Source organism: Homarus americanus, unplaced genomic scaffold (assembly GCF_018991925.1).
Source record: "Homarus americanus isolate GMGI-L3 unplaced genomic scaffold, GMGI_Hamer_2.0 scaffold20465, whole genome shotgun sequence".
Taxonomy (NCBI): Eukaryota; Metazoa; Arthropoda; class Malacostraca; order Decapoda; family Nephropidae; genus Homarus; species Homarus americanus.
Genome location: NW_024756914.1, coordinates 10,485,113 through 10,498,910, shown reverse-complemented (window position 1 = coordinate 10,498,910; position 13,798 = coordinate 10,485,113). Strand labels below are relative to the sequence as shown.

General features: G+C 40.8%; 1 protein-coding gene across 4 annotated transcripts in view; it reads left to right on the top strand.

The window, feature by feature from the left end:
- The first annotated feature begins 4,151 nt into the window (after positions 1 to 4,151).
- Positions 4,152 to 13,798, top strand: part of LOC121857169 (H(+)/Cl(-) exchange transporter 7-like) — a 63,228-nt gene continuing 53,581 nt past the window's right edge. For 2 of the 4 annotated variants that reach the window (XM_042353080.1, XM_042353083.1), the window contains exon 1: positions 4,152 to 4,278. The gene's annotated coding sequence lies outside the window, so the exon portion shown is untranslated. Of the gene's footprint in view, positions 4,279 to 5,120; positions 5,181 to 12,585; positions 12,707 to 13,798 lie in introns of those variants that run through there. The other 2 variants (XM_042353081.1, XM_042353082.1) reach the window with 2 other exon arrangements.

Genomic DNA, 13,798 nt, shown 5'->3' with positions numbered 1-13,798 from the left:
TTGCAAGCATGACCCCGAAATGCATGCCAAACTTCCACTTTATTTTAGTTTTAGCTTTTTAAAAGTTTGTGAAGTAGTGCTGTATTTCTATTTCAAGTTTTCTGTTTGGATTGCTAGTTAGGCTGAGCGTAAGCTTTTTCATATTCACATTTATTCCCGAGAGAATTTTTGAGCGATAAAATTAACACAAATTAGACTAATGGCATTATCCTCGGCTGTGTATGTGCAGTATAATCATTTATATGTAGGCCTGTACTTTTTTCTCCACACCCTCCCGCCAACCAGAGGCGAATTCTAAAAACCTACATATTCCTTTTTTCTCACAAAGTACTATATTTATCCTCTTTATTATTTGTTAGACGGACTTGAGAGAGTACACACTTGGTGCGGTTACAACTTCACTGATAGATTATGTTTTAATTTACAGTTCTCATACTTATCGACCGGCCCAACCTAACCGTACACATAATGTACTACGCTACGAGAGGAGCATCACGGATAGTTGCACAGTTTAGAAGACTTTAGGAGACACTTTTACACTTATCGCTGCTGGCAATCTCCGTATGTTTTTTTTATCCATTTTCAGAAAACCTGCCTGGCACAGTGGTGTGTTTGTGTTGGTTAGGTTAGGTTAGGTTTATTGGGCCAGTTTAGAATAAACACCATGGTTCAGTAACTATACACACTGCCTACCACACCCAATATTTGCAGGACTTAGTGACCAATAGAATATCTCGCGTCCACATCCTCAAGACTCGTCAACCCAATATTAGTAGTTGCCCTTTTCAGGCAACTTGCAAGAGGGATGTGGTTGTTTATGGTAGACAAGACCTTAGATCCAGCCAGGTGAGGGTGCAGGGGGAGCAAGTTGAAGAACCAAAGTGGTGCAAAATTAAACTAAAGGGGAGAGACTTACTCATTGTCATATTTATCTTTCTGGTTAACGCCAGACAATTTTAGGATTGCAGGATTGAAATTACACCAAATGACCTTAATAATCCGGCTATGTTTTTGTAGAAACTCTGAAAGTCAATTCTTTGTTGCAATATGTTAAAGACCCGACTCACTACAAATGGGAACAAACACCCAACCCGCTGGACCTCATCATAGCTAACGAGGAAGGTATGGTGGTCAAGCTGGATCATTTAGCCCCCTTTGGTTTTCGACAGCGTACCCCATGAAAGGCTGGGAATTAAACTGCAAGGGTACAGGATTTTGGGAAGTGTCCTATCGTAGATCAGAGAGTTTCTTCATGACAGCAAGCAGCGTGTGGTGGTTAATGGCACGAAATCCTATGTGTACCCGTGATAAGCGGGGTACCACAGGGCAGTGTATTGGCCCCGTTGTTCTCTGTTTGCTTCATAAATGATATGCCAGATGCTGTACACTCCTCCATACAAATGTTTGCAGACGATGCCAAGTTATTTAGGGAAGTAAGAACCCAACAAACTGTGTAGAGTTACAGAAAGATCTCTATGAGCTTCAAGAATGGTCGAAGAAATGGCTGTAAAGGTTCATTATCATGACGTGTAAGAGGCTGCACCTGGGTCGTACCAACAGTAAGGAGGCGTATCATGTGTCCCAACGGGACGAAGAAACTGCATTAAGTGAGACTGAATACGAAAAGGACCTGGGTGTGTATGTTGACAATGAACTGAAGTTCTCGGGCCATTGCGAGAAGAAGGTGAATCAGGCAACTAAAGTAGTAGGTATTATAAGAAGGTCTTCAAGAATGAGGTGCTTCCCCGCCTGGAGTACTGTCACCCCGTCTGGTCCCCGAGATATGCTAGGGACTGTCAGTTGATTGAAAATGTCCAAAGGAGGGCCACCAGACTGGTGCCTGCACTTCGGCACCTCAGCTACCCGGAGAGATTAGAACGCCTGGAATTGCCTAGCTTATACTACAGACGGGCAAGGGGGGACCTAGTTGAGGTGTATAAACATGCGGCAGTTGACGAAGTCAAGAAAAAATCACAAAATATTCAAGAGGTGGGTCGCGACAAATGACAAGCAGGACATTTGGCTGTATGCCAGGTTCAGGAACTAAGCAACGTCAAAGTGCAGAAGGACTGAAAAAAAAAGAGTTCCAGAGGCGGATTGCAAGCGAGGTCAAGTCAAACCAAAAGGCTTTCTACTGTTACGCAAAATCGAAATTAAATACACGTGTGGGTGTATCAGATCTAAGGCTTGAAGATGGTAGTTACTCAGACTCAGACCAGGACAAGGCGGTAGACGGAAATAAAGTCCACAGGAAAAAAAGTCATATGACTTGTACACATTGACAACACAATATATATATGATGGCATTGCACGTTGGTTAGGTTAATTTTTTCCGTGCCTTTTTATCTGTGACTTTTTTTTCGTGTATTCGACAAGGCAGAGGCGTTCAACAAATTGTTTGTTGGCGTTCACAAGAGAGGATGCGGACAATCTTCCTGCGTTTCAGGACAGACGGTACGACACAGCGCTGACCTACATTGTGTTCTCAGAAGAGTATGCAGGGCCGGATTCAGGAGTGGGCAAAGTGGGCAGCTGCCCAGGGGCCTCCACAATCTGGGGGCCTCCACATATTACAATATTTTATTTATTTGTTTATTCATTTGGATTATTTTTATTTTCATTCTTTAAAATTCATGTTTATCTATTCCATCACGTAAAACTGTGTTCAGCAAGAAGCGTGATCAAAATTAGGCCAGCCTAGTGTGTCGGACCTTCCCCATCTCCTCCTCCCCACCTGGATTTTTCAGCATCCTCCCATCAACAATACAGTGCAAAGATTGACGATTAACCCACAACTGATATACAAAGAGACAATTTCAACTCGAAAGAAAGAAACAACTGTTAGAGTAACAATCAGTGTTCAGCGGTCAATGGTGACCTGACGCGGACCTGACACACCCAGGTCCGCCGCACACCCACCAGCACTGGATGAGAAGCCAAGAAAGACTCCAAACTACAGCAGGAGAGAAATGAGGATTCCTTACTCCACCCAGGTGAGGAATTATGAATTCCAGACTACATCACAAGAGGAACAAGAACCATCTCCAACACCCTGTGTGAGCTGGAGGACCTACCCAGACCACGTGGTGGGTATGTTAAATATCTGCAGCTGTAGTGAGGGAGCGGCCCTTAGCACCTAACGACGGCCATCCTAATTTCCTAACCATGGGAAGGACTTTGTTGGCGCCAATATCAGGTCACAAGAATGTTTAAAAGACCAGCTCTCACAGTACCAGATCTACAGTATATGTTGACTCTGTTTCCTATCTTTTTGGACTGAAAGCTTTTGTCAATCAAGTGACCCACTCCCCAATTTCACCATATGTCACTCATTATGTGTTTGTTGTATATTTTCTGTCTTCTGACTGCCATGTTATCACAATAAATCGTTAATTGTTATTATTATTATTACAAGTTAATACTTTTTCTTCACACAGATGGTGGTAGAACTGTGGCTCCATTCTTCCCTGGCCTATGGGTAAATACGCATTTGTAATGTGGTTTTTAGATCTTGTGATAAGGCAGAAGACAATAGAAACATGAAAAGGTCGTGACATTGTATGGGAGCGAAGCAGACGGTTCTTCAAGTTTCAGCTGACAAATTTTTGACATTTTATAAATAACTTAGCATCGCTCTTTTTATTATTGTAGATACGTTATAATTAACTCTCCAGATAAGTACGAGTCAAAAATTAGTCTTGCATATTTCAGTTAAGTTATAGAGTTGAGATAGGTTCGTTACAACACCTTACATTTTGTGAGTGATCCAAATAATATTGCTTCTGTCTTCAGCTGAGCACCAGTTCAGATGATAAAAATGCCAGCTGTATCCTGGGATGTGTTCAGGTTATATACAGCCTGGTACAGTAGTAATAAATAATAAGCTGATAAGTGACGTAGACAATAGTTGTGGCTGCGAAGTTACAGAATGAATATTATTCATTAAGTTCCTTATTTTTTCAGTATGTTACATCCGCTAACACATCTTGTTTACGGCAGTACACTCCAAATATTAATCGAACATGCTAATCTTATCAGAGAGAATTGCGCTATGGCGTCTTAGAATAAGTAATTTTATCAGCAAAATTAGATAAGAGAAAAGAGAGAGGAGGTTGTAGTACAAGTGAGCGGCCAACACAAACACCCTCCCAGACGCCCTCAGCTGCGTCTGTCAACAGTCTGGCCCCAGTGAGAAGTCCAACTCCAGGCCACGGTCACTCTAGTACACTTTTCTTACTGTTAACATCTGTGAAAGTTCCTCAGTTTCACTCTCAGCAGGTAGTGTACATTGTGTTTAACGTCTTGACTTCCTGTTTGGGTTATAGATACTGTACAGTACAGTAAATGACACTTGAAAACACTGATAAAACATGAGGAGGAAGTGTGGTAATTTAAGGTTTATTGTGGACCACGGAGGACATGACGAAACTCGTGACATTAACTAAACGATCTGGATGAACTCATTCTTGGAAATAAGAGTCATTCATATGTATGTGTGTGCATTATGTTTTATTTGTTTACAGCAACAAAGGACAAGTCAAACTGAGTGCATGCCAGTGTGTTGTGTATAGGTCCTTAGGTAAGAAGTAATGTTTTTTTGGTATTTTTGCGTTTACACACCGCACATTCCTACCACTAATCTATTATCGTATTCTAATAAGACGTCTAATTATAAGATACTTTTCATCTATTACATTACCGTCGGAAATGTATAATAACGGAGATAGCGTATCCAAAATTTTCTCTATTTTCTTCCATTAATCTTCCTCCATTATCGCCTGCCTCACCTCCAACACTGTGTCTCTCCTTCATAAACCATCCCGTACACGTCACGCGGCCAATCAAGAGCATTTTTGTTTTTACAACCAATTAAAATTATTTTGGGTTTAATTCGCGGTATATTTGACACAATCAAATTCGAGTTTTATTTTGGGTCTCATATTTCGAAATTCAAGTTCAGTTCCGACCATGGAAGTCTGCGACGGGTGTCACTTAAATTATATGGAGCTGATTGCGAGTTTTTGGGAAAAACGTAGAAACTATAGCATTTTTTTGATCGCATGGTGTTCCTCAGTAAAGTGTACTAAGAGCAAGACAATGTAAATATCTCAAAGACCAACATATGTGGCGTTGGGTAAGAATCCCAGAATCCAACGATGAACAAGAACCAGGCCAATAAGGTAAGAAATAGGTGATTCCATCATATGGTGAGAGTCAGTTAGGTTAGGTTAGGTTTGGTTTTTGCTTTTCTAGTGTGTTTGGTGTATTTTGCCATGATTTTTTTTCAAAAAACGTCCGACGAAAAAAAATTTGATAAAAAAACGGCTAATTTCCGCCAGAAATGAAGGTCATATTCGGTCTAAACACACAAATACACTAGACAAATATATTTTTTACTCTCTAACAGAGGGGTGTGACAGTGCAAATTTACCGTTTTTTTATATATATATACTTTAGGACAACACGGGAATCTTAGTCATTTTATCTTTGCAATCAATAGTTTAGAGAATTCTAAGACACTTTTCTTCTATGGTGTTTCCCCTCATAAACGACTTACTGACATATGCTCTGCCCCCTGTACCCCCCCTGTACTGCCCGATTAGGATTTAAGGTAATTTTTAGGTCATTTGTGAGATAAATGTCATAGAAGAAAAGTGGGTTAAGGTGTAGTTTAGGGCTAACACCCGAAGGGGTTTGTAGAAATCGTTTACATTTTTGTACACACTAATAACATGTTAATAAACACAAATGGAAACGACAATACAAAGAACCTGACCTAACATACATAAGAACATAAGAACATAAGAAAGTGGGATACTGCAGGAGGCCGACTGGCCCATACAGGGCAGATCCCTTTCACACCCATCCCAGCACTTCCATGTGCCTATCCAACTTCGTCTTGAAGCTCCCTAGCGTCCCCGATCCTACTATAGCACTCGGTAGTCTATTCCACATATCCACAATTCTATTACCAAACCAGTGCTTGCCTATATCCTTTCTGAATCGGAATTTATCTAATTTAAAGCCATTTGTTCTAGTTATTTTGTTATTACTGAGCTTCAGAACATCTTCCATTTTACCCTTGTTAATCCCACTTACCCACTTGTACACCTCTATCATATCTCCCCTAACTCTACGCCTCTCTAATGAATGTAAGCCTAGGCTTTTCAGTCTTTCTTCATATGGAAGGTTTCTAATATTATGGATCATTTTGTCATTCTTCTTTGTACTCTCTCCAAAGAATCTATGTCCATTCTATAATAAGGACACCAGAACTGAACCGCATACTCCATGTGTGGCCTCACTAATGCTAGGTAAAGTTTCAAGATAACGTCAGCAGTTCTGTTACTCACAGACCTAGATATGAACCCAAGAATCCTGTTTGCCTTGTTCTGACGCTAATACATTGTTTTCTAGGTTTCAAGTAATTTGCTAACAAATACACCTAGATCTTTTTCACAAACTGAGTTTTCTATTTCCGTGTTACCTAGTTTATACTTAACGTTTGTATTCGTCTTCCCTATCTGTAGTACCTTGCATTTATCAGTATTAAAATTCATTTGCCAGTCTACTGACCACTCATGTAAGGTATCTAGATCTCTTTGAAGGTGTTCAAAGTCACTGTCTGAATTTATCACTCTCCCCATTTTGGTATCATCTGCAAATTTATTAATCCTACTAGTTATGCCTAAATCAAGATCATTAATGAATACAGTAGTACCCCGCTTAACGCGGTCAATTGAACCCACAGGGTACCGCGTTAAGTGAAAACCGCGTTAAGTGAACAACAGAACATATGGGATTAATTCCAATAGAGACTGGCCCGACCCCCAAACTCCACTTTTTGACGACACACAACTATGTTGTAGTAAAAATTTTATCTTAGCTTTATGATGGTATGCACACACAATTAATAATTAAGAGAAATATCAATAATATTAGGTTTTTTAACACTTGCATTAGTAGAAAAGATGGCTGGGCACACGGGGATGGGGGGTTGGTTCCGAGGCAGAGGGCAGATTATTGGCCCTCACCTGTATCACTTGTATCAATTGTATCACTATCCACCACAGAGGCTTGCAGGGCCTCTTTGTCAAACCCCTCAAAGGCCATATAAGTCCATATCCTCACTATAATTATCACTATCACTGACTTGGGCCGGCTGTGGTGGGTGGCAGGTGAAGAACTCGGTAATGTTTTGATGACTGGGCGACCTTGTGCGCATCGTGCCCGCGCCGCTTCCCGCGTATATGATGAAAAATTCCGCGTTAAGTGAAAGTTCAGCTCTGGCGAGGCACCGCGTATATGATAAAACGCGTTAAGTGAAACCGCGTTAGGCGGGGTAATACTGTATAACAAACAGCAGAGGGCCTAATACAGATCCCTGGGGAACTCCGCTTTTGACCGCACCCCAGTCTGACTTTAATCCATTTATGCTGACTCTTTGTTTCCTACCAGTTAACCATGACCTAATCCATTTTAATACTGATCCACCTATTCCATGTGCTTCTACCTTCCTTATCAATCTCTCATGAGGAGACTCTCCGAATGCTTTACTGAAATCTAAATAAATTATATCATATGACTTATCATTATCTACCTTCATATACTTCTGAGAAAAAGCTAAGCAAATTTGTGAGACAAGAACGTCCCTGGGTGAACCCGTGCTGAAAAGAATGAATTAAGTTGAATGTTTCAAGGTGGCTTCTGATTTTCGTAGCAATAATTGACTCTAGCAACTTGCCTATGATTGACGTGAGACTAATGGGATGGTAATTTGATGCAATTGATTTATCACCTTTTTTTGAAAATCGGAACTACATTTGCAAGTTTCCAAGCTTCTGGCACTAGGCCCGATTCTAATGACTTATTAAATAAAACTGCTAATGGATTACTCAACTCATCTCTACATTCTTTTAATATTCTAGCATATACCTCGTCTGGAATGGCTGATTTATGAGGCTTCAGTTTGTTAATTACTTTAAGCACATCGTTACTAGTAATATTGATATTCATCAACATATTTTCTATACAATAGTTATATACCTTATGAACTGGAAACTGTGCTGGGTTTTCATTTTGTGAATCTCTGGAGGCGAAAATGACTATTAGCATTACTACACATTTCTAACTCATCATCAGTCATTTCTCCTGTAAGTGTTTTATCTTGTTAGGTTCTGATAGTAACCAAGTAAGTGATTTTCGCCTTTCTTAACTTTTCTATATACTCCTTTCTTTTTCCCTAGAAGATCTAAGAGTCTATTATTCATCCATTTTGGTTGGTTCCGTATCGATCTGAATTTTCTTTTAGGGATGTGTTTATTTTGGGCATTATTGATTGTCGCAATAAATTGTTCATAAGTAGCTGCTAAATTAAATTCGGGGTTATCCCGTCCTAAGTTGACAGTTTCCGGAGGTGTGGGGGGGATTAATCTTTTGACCATAGGGTCATCCCTTAGGTCTCTCCTTAAGCTACCGTAATTAGCCTTCCTAAAATCCGGGATCAAGGCCGAATTTTCCTTCTTCCTGCCATCCCATATTATGTTAAAATATATGGCTTTATGATCACTGTTTCCTAGTTCGTCTCCAATCCCAACATCTTTTACTAGATTTTCATTATTACTGAGAACTAAATCGAGGATATTATTTCCTCTAGTGGGCGAGTTTATGAATTGATATAAAAAACTATCTTGTACTACTTCTAGAAAATCTTCAGATTCATTATCGCTAAGTTGATTTTTCCAATCTATGCCTGAAAAGTTGAAATCGCCTAGAATACATACATTGTTTCTATCAGGTCAGGTTTTATTATGTTAATTAATGTGTTAAACAACTTAACTTAATATTAAGGTTGATATACATCACCAGTGGTGAGGAGGAATATGTGGAAGCGTTCACCATCATTTATGGGAAACGTTTCTTGAAGAGGGATTCAGGGAAATAAACAACAAAAATGGCGCCGGGAGGAGAATAGTGAAGTGGGATAGAGTAAATAAAAAAAATATAATACTTAAACTTATACCATAAAGTTGTCGTTTCTTTTAATATACTTAAAATCATCAAAATAATAAGTATGGCAAAAATAAAGACAATCAACAAACTCCTTCTGGTGTTAGCCCTAAACTACACCTTTACCAAAAAGTGTCCAAGCTTTGTCGGTAAATTTTTACTTTAGGACATGAGTCCCTTGGGGTTGACCAATATGTTTTTCCAGTGAATGTTGGTGTGTTTTAAGCGAATCTGACCTTCATTTTTGTCGGAAATCGCTCATTTTTGCCCCACCCTGACCCCCCAACAATAAGGGGGGAGAGCCTGGGAAATCTGGGTTTTTGGTTGGGGGAGAACACGAAAACCAGTCATCTAACCTAACCTAAATGTTTCAGTAGTTTAAAACTTTTGGGCGCGCCATGTCCGAAAGTATAATACCTTGGTCAGAAGTGGAGAGAATGATCGTACAGGATACAGGGAGAGGATGTTTTTGATGAGACCAAGTGGTGTAAAATTAAATTTAAAGGGAGGGGACTTACTTATCATTGGGTGTATCTACAGATCCCCAAACTGTGGCCCACTAAATCAAAGGAACTTAAGAACCTTAATAAACAATGCGGCGATGCTCAACCCTAGCCACCTCCTTATCATGGGGGACTTTAACTATTGTGACATCGACTGGAGAAACGAGTCCACCCCGAATGACTTGAATAACCCTGCTACTCTTTTTGTAGAAACTCTGAGAGATAATTTTCTGTTCCAACATGTAAGAGATCCGACACATTACAGAGGGGAGCAAACACCCAAGCCACTTGACCTCATCATAACAAACGAGGAGGGTATGGTGGCCAAACTGGAACACCTTGCCCCAGTTGGCACCAGTCACCATACAGTGTTGTCATTCAGATTTAACTGTTACCTAGTTCAAGATAAGGCCAGGCCAAGGTGCAAATATTACAAGGGAAATTACAATGGGATGAGGGAAGAGATGAGGGTTATCAACTGGCCTGACTTATTAAGGCACAAGAACGCAGACACTACGCTGAATATCATAACTAGTAAAATGGCCCATTTGATCGATAAATATATACCTAAGACCAAACCCAGTGCTTCTAGGAATACGAGGGGATCCCTACACATGAACCATGCGGCGGTCGACAAAATTAAGAAGAAAACCCAGAAATTCAAGACGTGGGTTGGGTCAAACGATGAGCAGGACAGGAGGATGTATGCAAGAGCCAAAAACCAAGCAAAGATAGAGTGTAGGAGGGCTGAAAAGGAGTTCCAGAGGCTGGTTGCACGCGAGGTCAAGTCAAACCCAAAGGCGATTTACCGCTATGCAGAGTCGAAATTGAAAACACGAGTAGGAGTATCAGACCTGAGGCTTGAAGATGGTAGTTAAGCAGATTCTGACCAGGATAAAGCTGAGGCATTGAACAGCTTCTTTTCCTCAGTGTTCACAAGAGAGGATGCAACTAACCTTCCTGCGTTTGAGGACAGACTGTTCGACACAGCACTGACCCACATTGTGTTCACAGAAGAGGGTATTAGAAATAAACTGTCCAGGCTAAAGGTCCATAAGAGTCCCGGACCTGACATGGTGCATCCTAGAGTGCTAAGAGAGCTGTGCAATGAGCTTGCAGAGCCCCTGAAGATCCTGTTTTGTAAATGCCTGGATGAACAAATGGTCCCCAGTGAATGGAAAGTGGCTTATGTGAGTCCTATCTTCAAGAAGGGTGATAGTCACTCCACGAACAACTATAGACAGGTGAGCCTGACCAGCATAATATGTAAAGTACTTGAGAGTATTATCAGAGATGCCGCGATGGAACATCTACTACGAAACAACCTTCTAAAAGATTGCCAACACGGTTTTATGCCAGGGCGCTCTTGCTTAACACAATTGCTCAAGGTATTGGATATTTGGACCCATATTCTGGAACGGGGTGGTAATATCGACAATATTTACCTAGATTTTGCCAAGGCTTTCGACAGTGTACCCCACGAAAGGCTGAAAATCAAACTGGAAGTGTACGGAATTCGGGGAAATGTCCTAGCGTGGATAGAAGACTTTCTACATGACCGCAAGCAGTGTGTGGTGATTAATGGCACGAAATCGTCATCTGTACCTGTAACAAGTGGGGTACCACAGGGCAGTGTATTGGGCCTGCTGTTGTTTGTTTGTTTCATAAATGACATGCCTGACGTTGTACACTCCTCCATACAAATGTTTGCCGATGATGGCAAGTTATTTCGGGAAATTAAGAACCAAGCGGACTGTGAAGAGCTGCAGAAGGACCTCTGTGGGCTCCAGGAATGGTCGAAGAAATGGCTGCTGAGATTCAATGTCACGAAGTGTAAGGATGCACCTGGGGCGTACCAACGGTAAGGAGGCGTATCATATGTCCCAACAGGATGAAGAAAATGCACTAGTTGAGACTGTGTGAAAAGGACCTAGGTGTGTATGTTGACAATGAGCTGAAGTTCTCGGGCCATTGTGAGAAGAAGGTAAATCAGGCAAATAAATTATTGGGTCTTATAAGAAGGTCGTTCAGATTTCTAGACGGTCTGTCCCTCGTAACGATCTTCAGGAGTGAAGTGCTTCCCCATCTGGAGTACTGTCACCCCATCTGGTCCCCGAGATATGCTAGGGACTGTCAGTTGGTTGAAAATGTTCAAAGGAGGGCCACCAGACTGGTGCCTGCACCGGCACCTCAGCTACCCTGAGAGATTGGAGGCGCCTGAACTTGCCTAGCTTATACTACAGACGGGCAAGGGGGGACCTAGTTGAGGTGTATAAGCATCTCAGGGGGCACTACTCAGTTGAGTGTCCTTACTTGGAGCTGGCGGACGCCGCCCCACAAGGGGTCACAGCTCAAGATTGAAGAAGCCGCAAGTCCAGAAAACCGTGAGGGCAAACTTTTTCGGAGTGAGGGTTGTAAACTCTTGGAACAATCTACCAGAGAGTGTTGTGACGGCACCGAGTGTGAGCTCTTTCAATAGAAGACTTGACCAACACTGGAGCGGGTTCAGGTACATTCAGGAGCCGGTGCATGCCCAGTATTTGCCAACAGTGCGTGACAGAGACGTGACCGATCGCCCGGGTGGCTAGCGAACCGATCAGTGGCGAAGAGGATAAAAGTAAAGTAAAAAGTAAAACTGCAATAAACTTAAAATAATTATAGCAGCACGAAACACACCTAACCTCCAACCACAGCCATTGTCAGACTGGTCATTGAAATTCAAATCCATACCCAAGCTGCTTCCTTCAAAAAAATTCAAATGTGATTGGTTGAAAAAAAATTGCGTTATGATATCGATACATCATTGATCACGAGCGGATTACGTCAGTCAATATTGTTCATGCGTGATCTATAATAAACTCGGTTTCACGCAGATAACCTCTTCAGAGAGGAAGACTGAAAAGTACGTAAAATCAATTAAATTCAATTGTGTCACTATTTTCCATTTGTGACTACTATAAATGGGGTTCAAAATGCTCAGAGTAGGGAGATGTAAATGTTTCAGTAGTTTTAACTTTGGGGCTCTCTGTGTCCTAAAGTAAATTAATACCACATTGTCTAAAGTATTGATTGCAAAGATAAAATTATTTAAGATTTCCATGTTGACCGAAAGTAAAACTTTACTAAATTTTTATTTCCAGTATTTTACATCGGGTAATCAATGGTACTGTATTGCTGGGAAGAGGAAGCTAGTGGTATGTTTGAGCCTCATTTGTTCTTTACCAATCATGGGTTGAGTGTTAGTGCAGAAGGAAGCCTCACATGTGGCCCAGGATCATGAGTTAGGGAAGTAAGGTACTGTACTGTAGTGGTGAGAGGTACGTTTATTAACAATAACTCTGCTTTATTTCTGATTTTAACAGGAATGAATTACTGAATACATGTACAGTACTGTATTGTGCTGCCAATTTTAAATACTGTACAGTGCATAAATTCGTCAGTGGTTCGTCCCTGCTATACAGTATCATATTCCTGTACAGTGATTGTTGCTGGCAATTTACTAAATTACTGCCATGGCTTAGTTGTTAATTCAGTAAAATTTTAGTTACGATCGTCCCTGTGTTTAGATATCCAAACCCTAACCTAATTTAACGTAACCTAACCTAACCACAGAACCCAAGAACTATATCTAACAGTAGACCCCTACTGATTCCAATAGTTAAATTCCTAAGATTCCCCGGATGACCAAAACTAAAATAATACCGTCTGTTTTTCATAAATTTTAAGTAATTTTTACTTTTCTGTGAAGGCAGAGTTGTAGTCTGTGTGTTAAAACAAAGTTTAAAGTAAAAATTAATGTAAAGACTTGGAAAAGGTTTACCACAGAATCTACAAAAAAAAGATTCACTGTTTTTTGTGGTGTTTCAAGGAAATCTGACTTTTATTTTCGTCACAAATGAGCCGTTATGGAGATAGGTATGTCCTCCCAGCTACCAACAATATTGGTTGCAGAGAGTGGGCAGGGCTTTGAAGTAGAGGAAAATTTTTAGGTAAAAACATGCACAAAAAAACTGACGAAACAAAATTCGTTGTAGTAGTATCTATGCTACTGTGCCGAGTAGCAACCTTGTATATAAGCTACTGTGCCGAGTAGCATCTATGTATATAATTACGTGGCAACACTGCATGTGTTATGTGGCAACATTGCCCGAAGGCTGCCATGGCATACCAGTGTAAAGGGAACCAGAAGGACTGCACCTAACCTCCTAGCAAGGAGGGCTCTCTGCCCCCTGGACCCCCTGTTGTGTAAAAAACTTACCTTAATTAACAGAAGCTAGAGGATAAAG